General features: G+C 41.3%; 1 protein-coding gene across 1 annotated transcript in view; it reads left to right on the top strand.

Annotated features, from left to right (window-relative positions):
• LOC129695146 (GRB10-interacting GYF protein 2-like) overlaps positions 1-20095 on the top strand; it is a 126408-nt gene that overhangs the window by 13154 nt on the left and 93159 nt on the right. Inside the window, exon 4 of the mRNA XM_055631912.1 lies at positions 15329-15444. The gene's annotated coding sequence lies outside the window, so the exon portion shown is untranslated. The remainder of the gene's footprint in view (positions 1-15328; positions 15445-20095) is intronic.

Here is a 20095-nt window from a genome sequence, read left to right as displayed (position 1 = left end):
GGATGTTTATCTGTGGTACACTGATCAACATGAAACCTCTTTGAGTAAGATTTGGGTGTTGTTACGGTCAGTATAGTTTTGTGTGCAGTTCGTTCAGATTGTTAATTGTTTTCTGGGACTATTTTTTAGTGTAACTATCATGCAGATGTATACTTTGGTTTAAGTAAAATGTGTATCCACTTGTGACATTTTATGTTTCCTTTTTACTTGTGCTATTTTTATTCCTTTATATGTATTCTTTGTTAGCCCTGTATGGAAGCTGCAGCTGAAATTTGATCCATGGTTCTTTCAAGCTGATGCGACTAGTGCTAACTGGCTTGGTAAATCTGACTTGGCTCTGCTGACTGGGGCTTTGAATGGTGTGGGCATCTGGACTGTTCATGGGCATGAAAAACTTTTTTTTTTTTTTCCCCTCTCCATTTCTTGTACCTTGATTTACCACGTTGATGCTTCCCTTCCCTCCCTCAGTTATTGCTTCCTAAATGACTACGGTTTCCACATTTGCATTTTTATTTCATTGGTTCATTCGATAGAAAATTGTCGGCTAGGCCAACATCTATTGCTCGTCCTTAAGTGGTTAGGTGCTGGTGGGCCACCTTTCTTCATGACTGGCTGTTGCCATTTGAGTCCTTGGACTTTGATCCAACGATGAGGATTGGCAGTATTTCCAAGTCGGGATGCTTTTTACTGAATAGAGGCACAAAGTGCTGGAGTAACTCAGTGGGTCAGGCAGCATCTCTGGAGATAAAGGATGGGTGGCATTTCAAGTCTGGATCCTTCTTCAGACTGGATAGTTTATGGTTTGTATTTGATGATGCATTTTGTAGATGCTGTGCAGTTGCCTCGTTCTGCCTTAAATGAAAAAAGGAATGCTTGATGTGCTGGTTGGAGTAACAGTCATTGGGATTGCTTTCAGTAAGATTCAGTTAAGTTCATCCACACAATTGGAGAGCTTATCTAAACTTTAATTTGGAAATCCACTCCTGATTTGTTACGTGTGTAGGAAGGAACTGCAGATGCTGGTTTATACTGAATATAGACACAATATGCTGGAGTAACTCAGCGGGTCAGACAGCATCTCTGGAGAAAAAGAATAGGTGACGTTTTGGATCGGAACCCTTCAGACTGTAAATAGTGGTGGGGGACGGGGAATAAACTGGAGGCAAGGAAAGGCCAGGTCAAATTAGGGCGGGCAATAGATGACATCGGGAAAGGTGGAGCCTGTAAGGGCCCATTGTTGGCTGGAGATGGTGTGATAACACGAGGGATACAAGATTACCAACAGTGGAACTGATAGGACAACTAGGGAGGGAGAAAGGGGAGAGGAGGGAATGCAATGCAGGAGTTACTTGAAATGAGGGAAATCAACATTCCTACTGCTGGGTTGCTTGCTGTGGTGCAGATGTTTTGGAGAACCATGAGGTGAGTTGCTCTCTATAGAATCCAAACAGGCAATTTGTACACAGGATAAAATCGGATGATTTGTTTTGCTGATATTGATCAGGGAGTTCACTCCGTGAGTTTGTGAACGCTGCTTTGCCTGAGATGGCATCCTTTAGATAAGGTATGCGAAGTCTACACTCTCTTTTATGGCTCTGCATAGAATAATCCAAGGGATTATTTGAGGAGGTGCAGGGGAAATATTTTCACATCCTTCACATTCTAACCTCAGCCAGCATATCAGATTATTTACTTGATTGTTGAGTTCATTGCTTTTCTTGGACCTTGAAGTGTTTGAATTGGCTAAATCACTTTGGAGCCAATTGCCAGAATCTAATGAGGTAGAATCTCGACCTAACTATCAAAGAATCCAGAAATAATATTAAAGAGATGGTGACTAGGTAGTGGTCTGAAAGTGCTAGTTAGTGATCAGATAACCTTCAGAACTTAGTTTAGGTTTGGTTAGAGATACAGCGTGGGAAAAGGCACTTTGGCCTAGTGGGTCCACACCGGCAAACAATCACCAGTACACTAGTTCTATGTGACACTCGGGACAATTTACAGAAGCCAATTAATCTACAAACCTGCTTATCTTTGGAGTGTGGAAGAAACTGGAGCACCTGGAGAAAACCCATGCGCTCACAGGGAAAATGCACAAACTCCATACAGACAGCACTCATAGGTAGGAGATTGAACCCGGATCTCTGGCGCTGTAAGGCAGCAACTCTACTGCTGTGCCACTGTGCCGCCCGTTTTCTAGAACATAGTAAACTTCAAAAGCTTGAACAAAGCTGGAAGAAAAGTAGGCTTGTAAATGTAAGCCATGTATTTCTCTTCACCTGCAGTGAAGACAACCAGGGTCTGAAGGATGAAAGAATGGTTACCGTACTTTAGGGTATGTCTGCTTGGCATGGTCAACAAGATGTTTGCAATGATCCTGCTGAAAATGCTGGATTCTTGTTGAGAAAAGTTAGCCTGAGAGCCAGTGTGAATTCAGAGTGGGTCTGACAATTTCTTCATTCTACACTTGTTACAAGAAAACAAATCTGAGTTATGGACAGCTCACTGTGTTGCATTTGTTGGCTGGAAAAGGTGATTGACATGAACAGCAATTGGATCTAAAAGATCTCATTCAATATTTCTGTTCAATAAGAGATATTCTCCCTGCTCTAGGAGTTCTGTATGAGATGAATGAGAATGATATATTTCTATTAGTATGAAGCAAATATGCATTTTGGTGCCTATTATCTTTGCCATCTTTAATCTGTGATTTTCAAAAGTATCATTGCATACTAATTGAATGAATTTGGACAGCTCCTGTTCAGCAGGAGGCAGTTTGATAGTAAACAGTGTCGTTTTAGCTTTCAACTTGGGATCCATTTACAGATGCCACATTTATCTAACTTGCTTGATAAATTGAACATTTTTTATAAACAAGTTTTCTGGATGCACTAATTTGGCATCAATATTTAGGCCAATCCTCCAGCCATTGGGAAAATGGTATTGGAGCCTGAAAACTGTCAACGTCCAGGTTTAGGAGTAGCTTCTTCACAACCAAATTAGCTCCGAACTACATAGACTTGGGCATGGTTTTTGCCGTTGCAATATTATGTTTTTTTAAAATATAAATGGAACTATTTTTTGTTTATTATGGTATTGACAGAGTACAGGTCCACCACTGATTTTCTGGCAACTGGTGGTCCTGCACCCCTTTAAGCTCCCAGGTTGCCCAATTCATGATAACATTATTTCAGAAATCAATTTGAGCCTGTTTTGAGATTTGCAAAGATGCAAGATCCTCTGCAAGAAAAAAAATACTTTCCATTCTAAATGGGTAACTTATTCTGCCTCTTTTTCTCTCAGAATCTTATTTCAATAAAATCACATTTAATCTTCACATGTTTTGGTCATTTTGCATTTGGTCAAGAACGGGTTACTGAATTTTCTTGGTCATAATGGGAATAGAAATTGTCTGACTTTTGGTTAGGCTGTATTTGGCGTATTGCCCTATTACAAGAAAGATGTGGAGACTTTGGACAGGGTACAGAAGAGATTTACCAGATTGCTGCCTTGCTTATGGGGTATTAGCACGTCGGAGGTTGCGGTGAGACCTGATAGAAGTGTGTAATATGATTTAAATAGGGTGGAGACGGCCAGAACTTTTTTCTCAAATCAAATACTGTTGAGCATAGATTTAAGGTGAGAGAGGCAAATTTTCAAGGACATGTGTCGAGCAACTTTTTTTTTTAACGTGGAGGGAATTGGGTGACTGGAACCTGCTGGGGGTGGTGGTTGAGGCAGATATGATAGTGGCGTTTAACAGATATTTGGATAGGCATATGGATATGCCAGGACTGGAGGGATATAGGTTATGGGCAGGTCGATAAAAAATGGTTTTGGCGTCATGTTCGGCACAGACATTGTGGGCCAAAAGCCCTGTTATTGTGCTGTACTGATCTATAATCTAAAGAGAAAAAAACTGATACACAGACGGACAAACTCGGAACTTCAGACCACCAGAGTTTGATTCATTGGTAGCATATACACTGTATAGCGTATGAGGGTTTTTTTCTTTTCTCTTTCTTTTTTTTCTTTTTTGTATGGCTTTGTCAATGTTTGATTAGTGTTCAAATGTAAATAATTTGGTGTACATATAGTGGCTGGTGTACATATGGTGTACATATAGCTGCTAAATTTGTATAAGATAATTACAAGCAGTTGAATAAAGGGTAGGAATTAATAAGCTTTGGCTTCTTCCTGCTCCTTTTCGGACGCATATGATTTCATTTATTTATAGATATTGTTTATGACACTTAATAAATATTTTTGTTTTGTTTTTTGTATGCTGTTTCACACTTGCTTTTTATCCTTTTATTCTGCTCGGAAATAATTAAATAAATAAACAAATAAATAAATTGATAGATATGTGACATGTTGGAGCCGATATTGGAGAACCTAACAGCCAGAGTTCCATCTCAACCTCTGGGAGGAGATGATGAGAATGTGGGGGAGGAAAAAATATGGGTTTCATTTTAATGGGGGGCTTGTGGCTGGTATGAATTTGCTGGTGGATATGCAAGCAGCTAAGTTGGTCTTGGCACAGACATTGTGGGCTGAAGGGCCTATTGCACTGCACTGTGTTCCATGTTCTGACGTTGTCAAATGTTGAGTTCCAAGAGTGCTTTGTGTAACATTTTTGCTCTGAACCTTGTGAAAGAGATAAGCTTAAAAATGCAAGTAAAATCCATGCTTTTCAAGCATATGCTTTTAATGTCAATATTGTTTTGAAGATAGCAGAGTGGGTTTGTTGCCAGAAGGTTAACCGTTAGTTATGTGTCTAGTAAAACATGCACTCGGAATGAAAAGCAATCTGGCATTTTAGTGCCTTTTCCCCCAAAAAATAGTTTGCATACTTTAATCAACAAAATATTTTGAATTGTTTTCATGACTCCTAGAACAGTTTGAGAAGTGGTAGCAAGTTAGCCGTAATTTTGAGTGGTTGTTCTATGGGAAAGTACAAGAGAGTTCTTTTGTTTGTGGTTCAGTGAAACCTAAGAGGCCTTGTTCCTGATCACTGGACATTAATGCAGGCGGACCATTTTCTAAGAAAGTAACACCGTCTTCATGCTGGGTTTTCCTGTATGAGGTTCAGCACAGTTCAATAACCATATAACCATATAACAATTACAGCACGGAAACAGGCCATCTCGGCCCTACAAGTCCGTGCCGAACAAATTTTTTTCCCCCTTAGTCCCACCTGCCTGCACTCATACCATAACCCTCCATTCCCTTCTCATCCATATGCCTATCCAATTTATTTTTAAATGATACCAATGAACCTGCCTCCACCACTTCCACTGGAAGCTCATTCCACACCGCTACCACTCTCTGAGTAAAGAAGTTCCCCCTCATATTTCCCCTAAACTTCTGTCCCTTAATTCTGAAGTCATGTCCTCTTGTTTGAATCTTCCCTATTCTCAAAGGGAAAAGCTTGTCCACATCAACTCTGTCTATCCCTCTCATCATTTTAAAGACCTCTATCAGGTCCCCCCTTAACCTTCTGCGCTCCAGAGAATAAAGACCTAACTTATTCAACCTATCTCTGTAACTTAGTTGTTGAAACCCAGGCAACATTCTAGTAAATCTCCTCTGTACTACTCTCTCTATTTTGTTGACTTACTTCCTATAATTGGGCGACCAAAATTGTACACCATACTCCAGAGTTGGTCTCACCAATGCCTTGTACAATTTTAACATTACATCCCAGCTTCTATACTCAATGCTCTGATTTATAAAGGCTAGCATACCAAAAGCTTTCTTTACCACCCTATCTATATGAGATTCCACCTTCAAGGAACTATGCACGGTTATACCCAGATCCCTCTGTTCAACTGTATTCTTCAATTCCCTACCATTTACCATGTACGTCCTATTTTGATTTGTCCTGCCAAGGTGTAGCACCTCACATTTATCAGCATTAAACTCCATCTGCCATCTTTCAGCCCATTTCTCCAAATGGCCTAAATCACTCTGTAGACTTTGGAAATCCTCTTCATTATCCACAACACCCCCTATCTTGGTATCATCTGCATACTTACTAATCCAATTTACCACACCTTCATCCAGATCATTGATGTACATGACAAACAACAAAGGACCCAACACAGATCCCTGAGGCACCCCACTAGTCACCTGCCTCCAACCCGATAAACACCCATCCACCATTACCCTCTGGCTTCTCCCATTCAGCCACTGTTGAATCCATCTTGCTATTCCTGCATTTATACCCAACAGTTGAACCTTCTTAACCAACCTTCCATGAGGAACCTTGTCAAAGGCCTTACTAAAGTCCATATAGACAACATCCACTGCTTTACCCTCGTCAATTTCCCTAGTAACCTCTTCAAAAAATTCAAGAAGATTAGTCAAACATGACCTTCCAGGCACAAATCCATGTTGACTGTTCCTAATCAGACCATGTTTATCTAGATGCTTATATATATTTATCTCTAAGTATCTTTTCCATTAATTTGCCCACCACTGAAGTCAAACTAACAGGTCTATAATTGCTAGGTTTACTCTTAGAACCCTTTTTAAACAATGGAACAACATGCGCAGTACGCCAATCCTCGAGGACTATTCCCGTTTCTAATGACATTTGAAATATTTCTGTCATAGCCCCTGCTATTTCTACACTAACTTCCCTCAATGTCCTAGGGAATATCCTGTCAGGACCTGGAGACTTATCCACTTTTATATTTTTCAAAAGTGTCAGTACTTCTTTTACTTTGAACCTCATAGTATCCATAGCTACTCTACTAGTTTCCCTTACCTCACATAATTCAATATCCTTCTCCTTGGTGAATACCGAAGAAAAAAAATTGTTCAATATCTTCCCCCCATCTCTTTTGGCTCTGCAGATAGCTGTCCACTCTGTCTCTCCAATGGACCAATTTTATCCCTCGTTATCCTTTTGCTATTAATATAGCTGTAGAAACCCTTTGGATTTACTTTCACCTTACTTGCCAAAGCGACCTCATATCTTCTTTTAGCTTTTCTAATTTATTTCTTAAGATTCTTTTTACATTCCTTATACTCCTCAAGCACCTCATTTACTTCATGCTGCCTATAATTATTGTAGATCTCCCTCTTTTTCTGAACAAGATGTCCAATTTCCCTTGAAAACCAGGGCTCTTTCCAATTTTTACTGTTTCCTTTCAACCGAACAGGAACATAAAGATTCTGTACTCTTAAAATTTCCCCTTTAAATGTCCTCCATTTCTCTTCTACATCTTTCCCATAAAACAAAATGTCCCAGTTCACTCCTTTTAAATCATCTCGCATCGCATCAAAGTTAGCCTTTCTCCAATCAAAAATCTCAACCCTAGGTCCAGTTCTGACCCTCTCCATAATTATATTGAAACTAATGGTATTGTGATCACTGGACCCGAAGTGCTCCCCAACGCATACCTCCGCCACCTGTCCCGTCTCATTTCCTAACAGGAGGTCCAGCACTGCCCCTCCTCTAGTAGGTACCTCTATGTATTGCTGCAAAAAACTATCCTGCACACATTTTACAAATTCCAACCCATCCAGCCCATTTACAGAATGTGTTTCCCAGTCTATGTGTGGAAAGTTGAAATCTCCCACAATCACTACCTTGTGCTTACTACTAATATCTGCTATCTCCTTACATATTTGCTCTTCCAATTCTCGTTCCCGGTTTGGCGGTCGAGGAGGAATAAGGAAAACAAAATGTTAGCTTTTCTTCCAAGAGGATTCTTGATTAGTACAGAGGTTATGGGGAGAAGGCAGGAGAAGGGTTCGGAGGGAGAGATAAATCAGCCATGGTGAAGTGGACTTGATGGGCCGAATGTCCTAATTCTACTCCTATTCCTTATGATATGAAGATTTGAGTACAAAAGCAGAGATGTCTTGCTGTATGGTCAGCAACTGGAATACAGGGCAGTGTTTGGCCTTTCTATTAAGGAAGGATAAACGCAATAGAGGGGATGCAACAAGGTTCACCAGATTTCCCCCCCCCCCCCTCTCCTCTGACTCTCTGTCTGAAGAAGCTTGACCTAAAACGTCACCCATTTTCTCCAGAGATGCTGCCTAACCTGCTGAGTTACTCCAGCATTTTGTGTCTATCTTTAGTGCAAACCAGCATCTGCAGTTTTTTGCCACATCTTCATTTTGTTATGGTAATTGCAATTAAACCATTCTGTGCTCAAGCTAAAGTTGTACCACGACGATTCGGGTCTGTAAACTTCTTAAGTTGTGGTACTCAGAAAAGCCGATACTGGATTAGCTTGAGTTATCAGGGAAGATTCTGTGCACATATTGTAATGTTCAAAACAGTGAACACTTGGAAGTGGTGGCTTTAGAGTAATTAAGGGATTTCTGTGACTGCCAAAGTAGTATGCAGATTTTGATGTGCGGCAACTATACAAAGACAATTATAAGGTATTCATTGTTTAATTGCCATGTATACTATGTGAATGTTGAACTGCATGGATAGATTGAATAAAGTTGACCTGTAGACACGAGTTTAGAATGGGATGTGATCTCACTGAGATATTATTGTAAGCAAAGTTGTTATACTCGCTGCTTCATAGGGTTGGCTGTAGGCCATTGATACACAAGAATGGCTACAGTTCAGTGGTGGAGCAGACATGGATGGGGAGGGGTGTTGCTGCTTCATGCCATAAGGCTTGTTTAAAATTATGTTTTGACTGCTAAGTTAGGGGCAGGAGGAGGTTTGTCTCAAATCTACCAGTAAGGGTATCATTGATTCTTGCTCCTGATTAATTGTTATCAAATCGGGAAATAACAGTACATGTGTATTTTTATCATCAGTCCAGCAGCAATTGTGGTTGGTTAGGCCAGCGATGAAACTGGATGCCCTCTACTGGAGTATGTTTTAGACAGGTGGCAGCAAGCTTTTTTCTTAACCACTGAACAACTCCTTTTTGCTTTGCAATCCCACAAGTGTGGATTGCATTGCATTGCTACATCTGAGTGGCAGCTCTCCATGGGTGAGAGTTATTAGATACCTCAGTTGGATCCTGAAATTGGCACACCATTGGGGTAGCTGTGAGCTGACTGATAATTTTACTTTTAGCTTTTCTCATCTGCAAGAACTATTTGTTCACCTATTGCAGCTTACCACTTTTCCCCAGATATTTACCTGTCTTGCTGTTTCTGTTAGAGAATTACAATTGCAGCATTTAAAAGAAAATCAGTTTGGTTCCAAACTATTCACTACTGAGAATTAATTGACATTGGTTCTGATAAAGTGTAAATTTTGAGCGCCCATATCTAGCTTTCTTTAAGGTTAAGTTCTTTAAGATTTTGTTCCATCAATGGTATTGGCCTCATGTTTAAGAAAGAACTGCAGATGCTGGGGAAATCGAAGGTGGACAAAAGTGCTGGAGAAACTCAGCGGGTGAGGCAGCATCTATGGAGCAAAGGAATAGACGACTTTTCGGGTCGAGTCTGAAGGAGGGTCTCGACCCGAGACGTCACCTATTCCTTTGCTCCATAGATGCTGCCTCACCCGCTGAGTTCCTCCAACATTTTTATCTCTCTTGGTATTGGCCTAAGTAAACGGCTTTGGCCTAATCATGTTGTCAGGATCCCTTTGAAGTAATGTGAGAGTCAGTTTTCCAGGATGATTTCTGCTGGTTTACCCCCAAAAAACACTCTAAAACAGAGTGAGTGCTGCAATTTTGACAATCCTTTTGTGTTTTTAATTTTTGAAGTTCCTGGTGAAATACTTTAAAAAAAATTGTTATTATTTCCTTGTTTTATTGATTTATCTTAACCAAAATGTTTATTATTATGTACAGCTGAGTTAGCCATCTCTCATGGTGATACAGCGTGGAAACTGGCCCTTCGGTCCAACTTGTCCAACTCTTCCCCGTCTCCCATCAGCCAACCGATACAGAAGTGTGAAAACGCACACCTCCAAATTCATATACAGTTTCTTCCCAGCTGTTTTCAGGCAACTGAAGCTGCCTACCACCAACTAGAGAGCGGTCCTGATCTGCATTATTGGAGACCTTCATACTATCTTTAATTGGACTTTACTGGACTTTATCTTGCACTAAACGTTATTCCCTTCATCCTGTATCTGTAAACTATGGATGGCTTGATTGTAATCATATATAGTCTTTCCGCTGACTGGATAGCATGCAACTAAAAAACTTTTCACTGTACTTCAGTACACGTGACAATAAACAAAACTAGACTACTTAAATTATAGAAACATAGAAACATAGAAATTAGGTGCAGGAGTAGAGGCCATTTGGCCCTTCGAGCCTGCACCGCCCTTCAATATGATCATGGCTGATCATCCAACTCAGTATCCCGTACCTGCCTTCTCTCCATACCCCCTGATCCCCTTAGCCACAAGGGCCACATCTAACTCCCTCTTAAATACAGCCAATGAACTGGCCCCAACTACCCTCTGTGGCAGAGAGTTCCAGAGATTCACCACTCTCTGTGTGAAAATTTGGGGTTATTTGGGGTAGACCAGAGTCAGTGCTGAGGAAGTTACTACTGGGATTCCTTTGGGAGCTTTCAATGTGCCCTTAAAAGCCGCAAGCATTCTTCATACTCAAGCTTTACACATCCGTGTGACCGTGACGTATATGAGAGATCATCTTTGAATAGAACGTGCATTTGAAAACTATTGACAAACATGAAAATCCAATTTTCTGAAGAAAGCATTCTCCTCACGATTTGGGGGAAGTTGAAAATGTCCTTTCTCCCCGTGCTTGAAGAGGTTCCTTAAAAATACTTGTGTCTCGTAAACGGCAAGACTAAGGACCAAGAGCTGGAAATTGAATTTACTGGAAAACCACCACTGCAGGCACCCCTCCCAATCCCTAGATCATTCTGACATGGAAGTTTATCGTTGCTGAAACTCTAGAAACATCTTGTGGATATTTCTTTCCTAGTGGGGTTTGAGTGGTTCAAGAAGGCTCCTTGCCTCTTAGAGACACCTTGGGGAGGCCCGTTGGCATAACGGTAGAATTGCTGCCCCACAGCATTGGAGACCTGGGTTAAATCCTGACTGTGGGTGCTGTTTGTACGTTCTCCCTATGATGGCGTGGGTTTCCCCTGGGTGCTCTGGCTTCCTCCCACATTCCAAAGACGTACAGATTTGTAGGTTAATTGGCTTCAGTAAAAATTGTAAATTGTCCGTAGTCGTAGGATAGGGTTAGTGTATGGGGATCACTGGTCGGCGTGGACTCAGTGGGCCGAAGACCCTGTTTCCACGCTGTACCTCTAAACTAAACTTAAGGAAGGATTATTCTTGCATTGGCATCCAGCCTATGGTGAATGGGCTTCTTCGGATAATTCGCTTCCAAAAATTATTCTGATTTACAGCAGAGTGGATTTTGATTGAAAAGGTGACCAGAGGGATTCAATTGGAATGCTCGTGCTTGAAGACAGAAATTTCCATAGTGCTTGAGATTCAGACTTATGAAGCAATATGATGTTGAAGGGTCATTGGTATTTGAAAGTTTGAAATCGCTTTGGTGTAAAGCTGCCGACGTTTTGGACTGGAAAGCTTATTCTCAGATAGCAAATGGCACGCATGTGATTGGTTGCAAATGAGTTGCCTTTTTTTTGGTAAACCAGCATCTGTTTTTCCTTGTGTCTGCAAATCAGCATACAGTTTGAGGCAGAAGGTGTTGAAGCCTAATGATCAATCATTTTAAGCGCAGCCTGTTGATTCCTTGAATGTTTTGCAGGGGCTGGAGCAAAGCAGCCTGCTTTGTAATTGGGAATAAGATCCAGAGACATAGGAGCAGAATTATGCCATTCAGTCCATTGAGTCAGCTCTGACATTTGATCATGGCTGATCTATTTTTCCCTCTCCTGCCTTCTCTCCGTAACCTTAGACATCTTTACTACACAAGAACCTATCAATCTCCGCTTTAAAAATGACTTGGCCAGCACAGGCATCCGTGGCAATGAATTCCGCATATTCACCACCCTCTGGCTAAAACAATTCAATAGACAATAGGTGCAGGAGTAGGCCATTCAGCCCTTCGAGCCAGCGCCGCCATTCAATGTGATCATGGCTGATCATCCCCCTCTGAGGCAGAGAATTCGACACTCACAACGCTCTGTGAGAAAAAGTGTTTCCTCGTCTCACTTCTAAACGGCTTACTCCTTAGTCTTAAATTCCTCCTCATCTCCATTCTAAAGGTTCGTCTTTTTATTCTCAGGCTGTGCCCTCTAGTCTTAGATTCTCCTACGACTGGAAACATCCTCTCCACATCCACTCTATCTAGGCCATTCATTACTCTGTAGGTTTCAATGAGCTTCAGCTTTGGTTGGAATGCTTTCATATTCTGTTGTTATGCTGGCACAATGCCATGACTAAAGTGTAGGAGCCCCCAGGGCTGTGAAGGGTTCCTGAAATATGTTGCGTGATGTGTACATCTTTTTTGTTAATCCTCATCAATAAAGCGATAGAGGCAACTCCCTTGTTACAAGCTTTCGAGTAACTGAAATTTCCCCTTGCAGATTTCACACATCTCTCCCTAAAGTTTTGAGGTACTGAATAAAATTCACTCTTGCACAATTTATGTGGAGGGAAGAATGATAACTAAATACAATTTTATTTTCAACTCCCCTTTCTTGATGCACGCGTGGATGATTTGACATTGTGTAAGAGAAAATAACAACGCACTGTTTTCTAAGAATGCAATCTTCCCCCATATTGTAGTCAGAGTAATCTTTTTCAAAGATTTAATCTCAAGAAATGTTTATTACCAATTAAAATATTGTAGGTGGGCAATTGCTCAACCATCCTGCTTTTGTTGCAAAATCCCAATGGATTTTGTGATTCAAATCCTTTAGGATTCCAGTGAGGGAATGGTGGAATGGAGACTGTCTCTAACCCACAGCCATCCACGTTGGTTCAAGACCTATAACTAGGTTGGCGGTCAATGGAAGCTAAGTGACACTTGAGACGGACTTCAATCTTCACCTGTGTGTGCGTTTGTTACAAACCTCGGGTTCCAAAAGTGAATTTAGAATGTTGACTTGACCTTTCGCCGTTCATTCCGTTTCAATGCAAATATAATGGCAGTTATAATGGGATTCTGTTGATCTAGCCGAAGCTAATGGTAATCTACTTGACACAAGCCCTTTCCCTTGTGCATGTTGGCACAGACAGTGAGCGAGGATGCAGTGTGTTTCTGTCTGCTCGGACGTGCAAGTACAACATTTTATCATTTGTTTCTTCCTCTTGGTCCGAACTGTTTTGATTCTTTACCACTTGTTGCCATGTTGATGTGGGGAAACTCCTTGCATGTTAGAAGGTGGTTTCACTTGGAGAGAAATGCTTTTAAGAGTGAGTGAGATGCCTCACATCCCACAGATTCTCTTTCCACTTTCTTTCCCAATACGACCTCAACAAATTACCCCAAGGCAGTAATTTTACTTTCTGTTTTGCTCATCCCTGCCTCCTTTTGCTGCATACATTAAGGCCACCAAACTCAGCCGAGAGTGTATTTTAGATGAAGGACTTTCGTGCCTGCATGGCCAAGGATCTGCTACCTGCTGGTTAAACACTGGATGAGGAGGTGACGTGGGAGGTGGTGGCATGTGCTATTTTTAAACTTCCTCTCTGGCTGATGCTTCTTGCTTGATAGGATGGCTGGCTAATGGTGGTATAATGTGGGCGAACTGTGGGTGTGTCTGAATGATCAAAACATCAGTCTTCTTTGAAAAGGAGTTGCTGATTCTTGTTTTATTTGCACACAGTCAGTAATCTGTCTATCATGGAAAGTTGTATGTACTGTACTAAGTTATTAGCCAGTTGTGCCCTTTGCTTGTGCTCTTATTAAATGAGGCAATCAAAAGTCTGTGGCTCTCTGCCAGGCTTGGATAAGTTCATACAGCAACAGATTGCAGAATATCTGCTGATGTCATCTCAAGTTCTAATGCTTGCTATTTTAGTAAGGGCTTTGGGGCTGTTTCTAATCTTTAATCCTGTTGTGCAGAATTGCATAATTTTCCCCTGGATTTGCCACTGCTACGTGTAAAATCCTGACTGGTGCTTGACTCTTACTTTTGACAAATTGATACCTCGTAGACTGTTGTTTAGTGGAACCTGTGGTATTGGGAAGAAGTCCACGCATAATCTCGGATTGGATCCTTCCAATTCTGTGTGTGCATCCACGCAGATACATGTCCAGCATTTCTAGCTGAGTGTTTTGCATTTTAGGTTGCACTCACCCCAGGTTCCCTCTTAAGGCATTGAATGGAGTGGAACTTCAACCCAGAGGGTTACTTACTGCTCCTGTATTAGCCAAGATTCGAAGAAATTAGCCACCAGGTGTCTTAATTTAGCAGATCAAGCAGCATCTCTGAAGGAAAAGGTTGGGTGATGTTTTGGTTCAGTCTGAAGAAGGGTCCCAACCCGAAACACCACCCGTCCTTTTTCTCCCGAGATGCTGCCTGGCCCACAGAGTTACTCCAGCACTTTCTTCTGAAGAAGAGTCTCGACCCGAAACATTGCCTATTTCCTTTGCTCCATAGATGCTGCCTCACCCCCTGAGTTTCTCCAGCATTGTCTACCAGCACTTTCTTCGGTATGTACCAACCAGCATCTTTGTACACCTTTGAAGAAATTAGTTTGCTGAAAGATAAGATACCATTTGCACAAATACAGCACTTTTTGCATTGGTTATAAAGTACTTTTAAAATGTAGCCACTTAACTGTTGGACTGAAATGACAGTCATGGCAAAGTATATACCTGATATGGTTCTGATTTTGCATCAGGCATTTGTATAACATTCAGTGTGGGTTGATTTTAATTCCTGAATTTTTGTTTACTCCTGGACTCCTGAACTGTTGCATCATTGACTGTCTTTAATTGGCAAATCTGTGTAACATGACTCTAAGCTAGTCCATTGTTTCCTCTTCAAACACTTTATGCTATGCTGAAGAAAGGTCTCGACCCGAAATATCACCCATTCCTTCTCTCCAGAGATGCTGCCTGTCCCACTGAGTTACTCCTACTTTTGGTGTCTATCTTATGCTGCTAATAGACAGGCTCAGTAAGTTTTCACTTGCATTGGATTTAAGTGAAAGATTTTCTGCCTGTCATATTCTTCTGACAAAATTGATTTCCCACTTCCTCTCCAATGGATTATCCAGTGATACTGTACAACCCATTGTTTGTTTGAGTGTTGACATTTACAGATATTGATGCCTACGGTTCTGTCCTTGGAGCGTTTTGCTTGATGTAGGTGGTGGTTCCCATTGATTTTTATCTGTAAGTGTTCGGTCCAAAAATAAATGTTCAGTGATGCAAGGTCATGTTTCTAATTGCGAACTTTGTCCATTTTTTTTCAGTGAACCATTCAAGTGATAATCATTAGACCAATTCATCTGTTGTTGACTACTCAGAACAGCACACCTTGGGAGTCTCCAACAGAGGTTGTAGGTTGGGGGCCTGACCTTGGGTCAAGGTACGTGGCACCTTACCATTACTTTGTGTTATGGACTTTGTATAGATGTACCAGCCTTGTCCAGCTCATTCATACAGAAAGCCATTTCATAAGTGACCATTTTACTTATTTCCCTCGCCTCTTTCTATTCTTCTGCAAATACTTGTTGAGCTTTTTGTAGTTAACGTTGATGTGTAAGTTTGAAGTAGAATGTGCGTTTTGTATGTTTACAGTAGCATCTAAATATGGGGCACAGTAACATAGTGCTTAAGTTACTGAACTTAAACAAAAACCTGGACCTCTGATGTAGAAATGTGTTTAAAACTCAACATAAATGTGGAACTTAAAGTTGGTTACTTAATCTAGAATGGGGACCATAAAAATAAACATATTGGTGATTAACATCCTACTAGATAACACTAATTATCTTCTATGGGTCTTGTCATGCTTTAAGTTGTATCTTATAATATCACATTTCATAATGTACTACACTTTTACTTTACTTGTCATATCCTTAATGCGTATCTGGTTTCAGATTTCCCCAGTAACTGATTTCCTGTGTCATCATCATTGTTTGGTGAATTTAACTTGTTTACTGAAGTTTACTATGTTTCATCCAGAACTTGCTATGTGTTGACCAGTTAACTTTGTGCTCTGAAACATTGGCCTTGGATTTACTGCTTTGTCTAAAAAGGGGTGATTTCATCTGAATAAGTTAAAAGCACCTGACTTTCAAATGTAAATATTCAGCAAATCTAAAATGGAAATACTCAGCACCTCAGACTATGTTTTGTAATGGAGTTATGTTTTGGGTTGATGGCCACTTCGTTTTAGTCGGGTAGGCACTGCCTACCTTGCCTAACCCGATGGCACGTGTCTGCTCAGTACTCCTGACACTAATAAAACTAAACAACAGTTGCAGCATGATGCCCCAATTACTGTATCCAATGCTCAGACCAATGAAGGCAAGTTGCCAAATACCACCTTTACCACTCTGTCTACCTGTGTCACACATACAGGGAATTATGTGCATGTACTCCGAACCCATCTGTTCTACAATACTCTCCAGGGCCCTCCCATTTACTGTGTAAGTCCTACCATAGTTTAGCTTATCAAAATGCAACACATTGAGTTGAACTAAAGTCCATCTGCCACCCTTGGCCCACTTCCCCAGTTCATCCAGAACCTCTTGCAATCTTTCTTTCACTGCCCACTACGCCACAAATTCTGGTGTAATCTGTAAAATTACTAACCATGTTAGCATTGTCATCCAAGTAATTATTATTGTTGACAAACAACGGTGAACGCTGGTGATCAAGTCTCCACAACCTTGTTGAATAGTAAATTCAAAGGTTCACTACTCTCTGGGTGAAGAGGTTTCCACTTCTGTTTTTTCCTGAATGGGCTAACTGCTTGCTCTAAGACCCGGCTTGATTCTGGATGCCCAGCTATGGGGAAACATCAGCTCCGCATGTATTCAGTAGAGCTGCTTAGAATTTTGTGCATTTCAATGATATCTGTCATGGGCCTAATCTATTGTAAAACAAACCTGCTGATTTGGTGAACCTTTGCTGCACTCCCTCTGGAGAGAAAGATATGATTGTGTTTGTCAGACTTGCTACTCTGGACAGAGTCAGAAGTTAATCAACTGTCAAAGCCAGAGCTGGAAATGTTGCTGTTCCAGACAAATGCTGAACGAAATCTTGGCACAATTGGTAACACTTTACTCACAGAGTGGTCAACATTTCAATTTAATTCTCAATTGTGACCACCTAACCGATGCAGCGGCTCTGCAGCACTGAAGGAATGCTTTCTTGACTTCATCTTGAAGCCAGAAGCTTTTTGGGTTGGCATGAAATATTCAATGTTGCTACTGCAAAGGGAACAACATTCCTGGGCAACACTCGATCGATCAAAATGTCTGAAAGTCGGCCCCTTGTTGATCATTTTGCTGCATTTTGGGAGCATTTATCCAAAAACTCATTTCGGAGAAATGTATTTGAAAATTTTTTAGTTCTTCCAAAGAGAATTTTGATACGAAATGTATTTTTTAAAGTTGGCTTAAAATGCACTAAAACAAATCATTTTTGTGACACGAGGTTCTTTGTTCCATGTGGAACAAAGTATTTTAAATATTTGTGGTGTATATAGGTCACAATTTTCCTTCTATTTCCAACTAAAACAGTGTGAAATCCATATTGCGGAAACATGAGGTGTAAATACTGATATTGAGGAAACATGAGGTTAAAATGTTGTTCAAAAATCATTGTTCAGTTGAGTGTTAAAGTTCCTCTGGGGAACACACTCTGTTTCACATGCCTAATTTGTGTTTGGAATCGAGGGATCTTTTAAAACAAATCTCCAGAGGTCTTCCTGCTGCAAATTAGTTATAAAGAAAGCATTCCTGCTAGATTTGTTGGATAGGTTCAGAATTTTCCCATGTTCTGGTGATGCCCGTGGCATTTGCACCTTTTGCTTATTACTTATCCCTGTATACTAACAATATCCGACACTCACTGAGACAATTTACAATTGTACCAAGCCAATTAACCTACAAACCTTCATGTCTTTGGAGTGTGGGAGGAAACCGAAGATCTAGAAGAAAGCCCATGGGGAGAACGTACAAACTCCATACAAGCAGCGCCACCGTGCTGCCCCACTTATTATTCATCCCATACCTATTATTCATCCCCAAATGCTCACTGAACGGAGCCTCATCAGAGAGTAGTTTAGAATCAGCTGCATTCAATGATGCAAGTAGACCCGATTCATGTGGGACGGGCAGTTTTCTTTTCGGAGGAACGTTACTGTATCACGACCGGCAGAATTGTCAGTTCCGTGTGCTGAGTTTGCAGAAGAGTATACGGCTCTAGACCCAGACGTTGGGAGAGATGATGTCTAAGGGTTTGCAGTTGGGATTTTTATTGAAGGTGATGTTGTTTATATTTTGGCATTTCCATAAGAGTAAATCTCATTGTAGCAAGTTTATTTTATTTTATGCCTAGTTAACTAAGGAGCTGGAACATCTGTGCACTGAGGCAATAACATTGCCAATTGTAGTCTCCTGAAGACTTGAATCAAAAGCCGATTTAGAATACCTATGAAGTCTCTTATTCCTTTAAATAAAATGTTAGGTTGTACCACTTCTCAGTGGGATTTTTGCAATATTCCCCATTTCTACCAATGAAGAAACTAGAAACCTATCTAACATTTATTTATAATGGATGCAGATGAAAATCTGGTGATCCTATTGCAGTATTGTAAACATTGATGGGTATCTTAGTTTGACTATTGCTGTATCAAAGAAATATTCCATTCACTTAAAAAAAAACCTACCCAAATTTCCTCACTCCAACCTTGAGTTTTTCTATGGATACAGAAATAGTCAAACCAAGATATGTCAAATCAAATCTTGTCTGGAATGAGCAAAGAAAAAAACACAATCGTAATCATAAATTTGTTAGCTAAGTGTGTTTTGCAACATACGATAAATTTGATTTGCCATACAAGTCATACCAAAAAAAGCAACAAGACACACGACTACGTACTATTGATAAAATATTGATATCAAGATGGCGGACATGGCCGCTCCCACAGTCCGTCCTTCCACCCCATTTTTTCCCCACTGTGGGTGGGGGGAAGGAAATTATTTTTAACCCCAGTCCTACCTGGTTCTTATCTTCTTTCCCCTCCATCTTCGTCCTATGCGGCCTACGAACGAACTGCAGCAGCGCTGGAGCGGGTCGGGGGAGCTGAACCATGCTGGGACACCTCAGCGGTCGATGCCTTGGGGCGCCTTCGGTAAGCTCCGGGGCGTGCCGACAGCATCGCAGAGCTGGGTCGATCGCCAGAGTCTCCTGAACTTTGGTCGTTTGGAGTCTTCGCGTCCGAAGCGGCCCCTCAGTCCAACGCTGATGGGACCGCGAGCTTCGCACAATGTTAAAGTGGCTGCAGGCTCCCACTCGGGTGGACTATTGGGTGCCTTCCCTCACAGTGAAGCTCCGAGATCTGTTCAATTAATTTAATCAATCTTTGTAAAGCACTTTGGTTCAAATACTGGTTTTGTTGAAAAGTGCTATATAAATAAATATTATTATTATTATTATTATAAACATCCACCACAGCGGCTCCTCCCCATTCCCCACTGTGGTGGAAGGCAATAAAGTCATATCTTCTTTCCTCCTTTCCTCCCGCGGTCGGGGGAGCCGAGTCGGGGCGATCCTCAGTCGGGGCGATCGGAGCTCCCGTGATCGGGGCGGTCGAAGCTCCTGCAGTTTGGAGCTCCCGAAGCTGGTCCCTAACCAGGGACCGCGAGTTCCACAATGTTAAAGTCTGCAGGCTCCCACGATTGGAGCTCCGAGGTCGATCCCTTGCAAGGGACAAAGCTTGAGGAAACGTTGCAACTCTGAAGTCCCCGCCATTGTAGGTCGAGGCAAGGAGATTGGCACGGAAAGGAAACTTCCCCCACCAGTTTCCCCCCCCAAATAATACAAAACTAACGATAAACTAAAACATACATTTTACAACAAACTAAAAACACAAAGAAGGAAAAAGACGAGACAGACCATTGGCGAAGCAGCCATCGTACGATGCCCCCTGGTGGTATGGTGTGTATGTACAGAGTTGTATTCTCAACCCACCTGCAACATATTTTAGACTTGGGGAGCTCTAG

This window comes from Leucoraja erinacea, unplaced genomic scaffold (genome assembly GCF_028641065.1).
Source record: "Leucoraja erinacea ecotype New England unplaced genomic scaffold, Leri_hhj_1 Leri_95S, whole genome shotgun sequence".
In the NCBI taxonomy this organism is placed as follows: Eukaryota; Metazoa; Chordata; class Chondrichthyes; order Rajiformes; family Rajidae; genus Leucoraja; species Leucoraja erinaceus.
The sequence above is the reverse complement of the archived record's forward strand: the minus strand, read 5'-3'. Positions and strand labels throughout refer to the sequence as shown.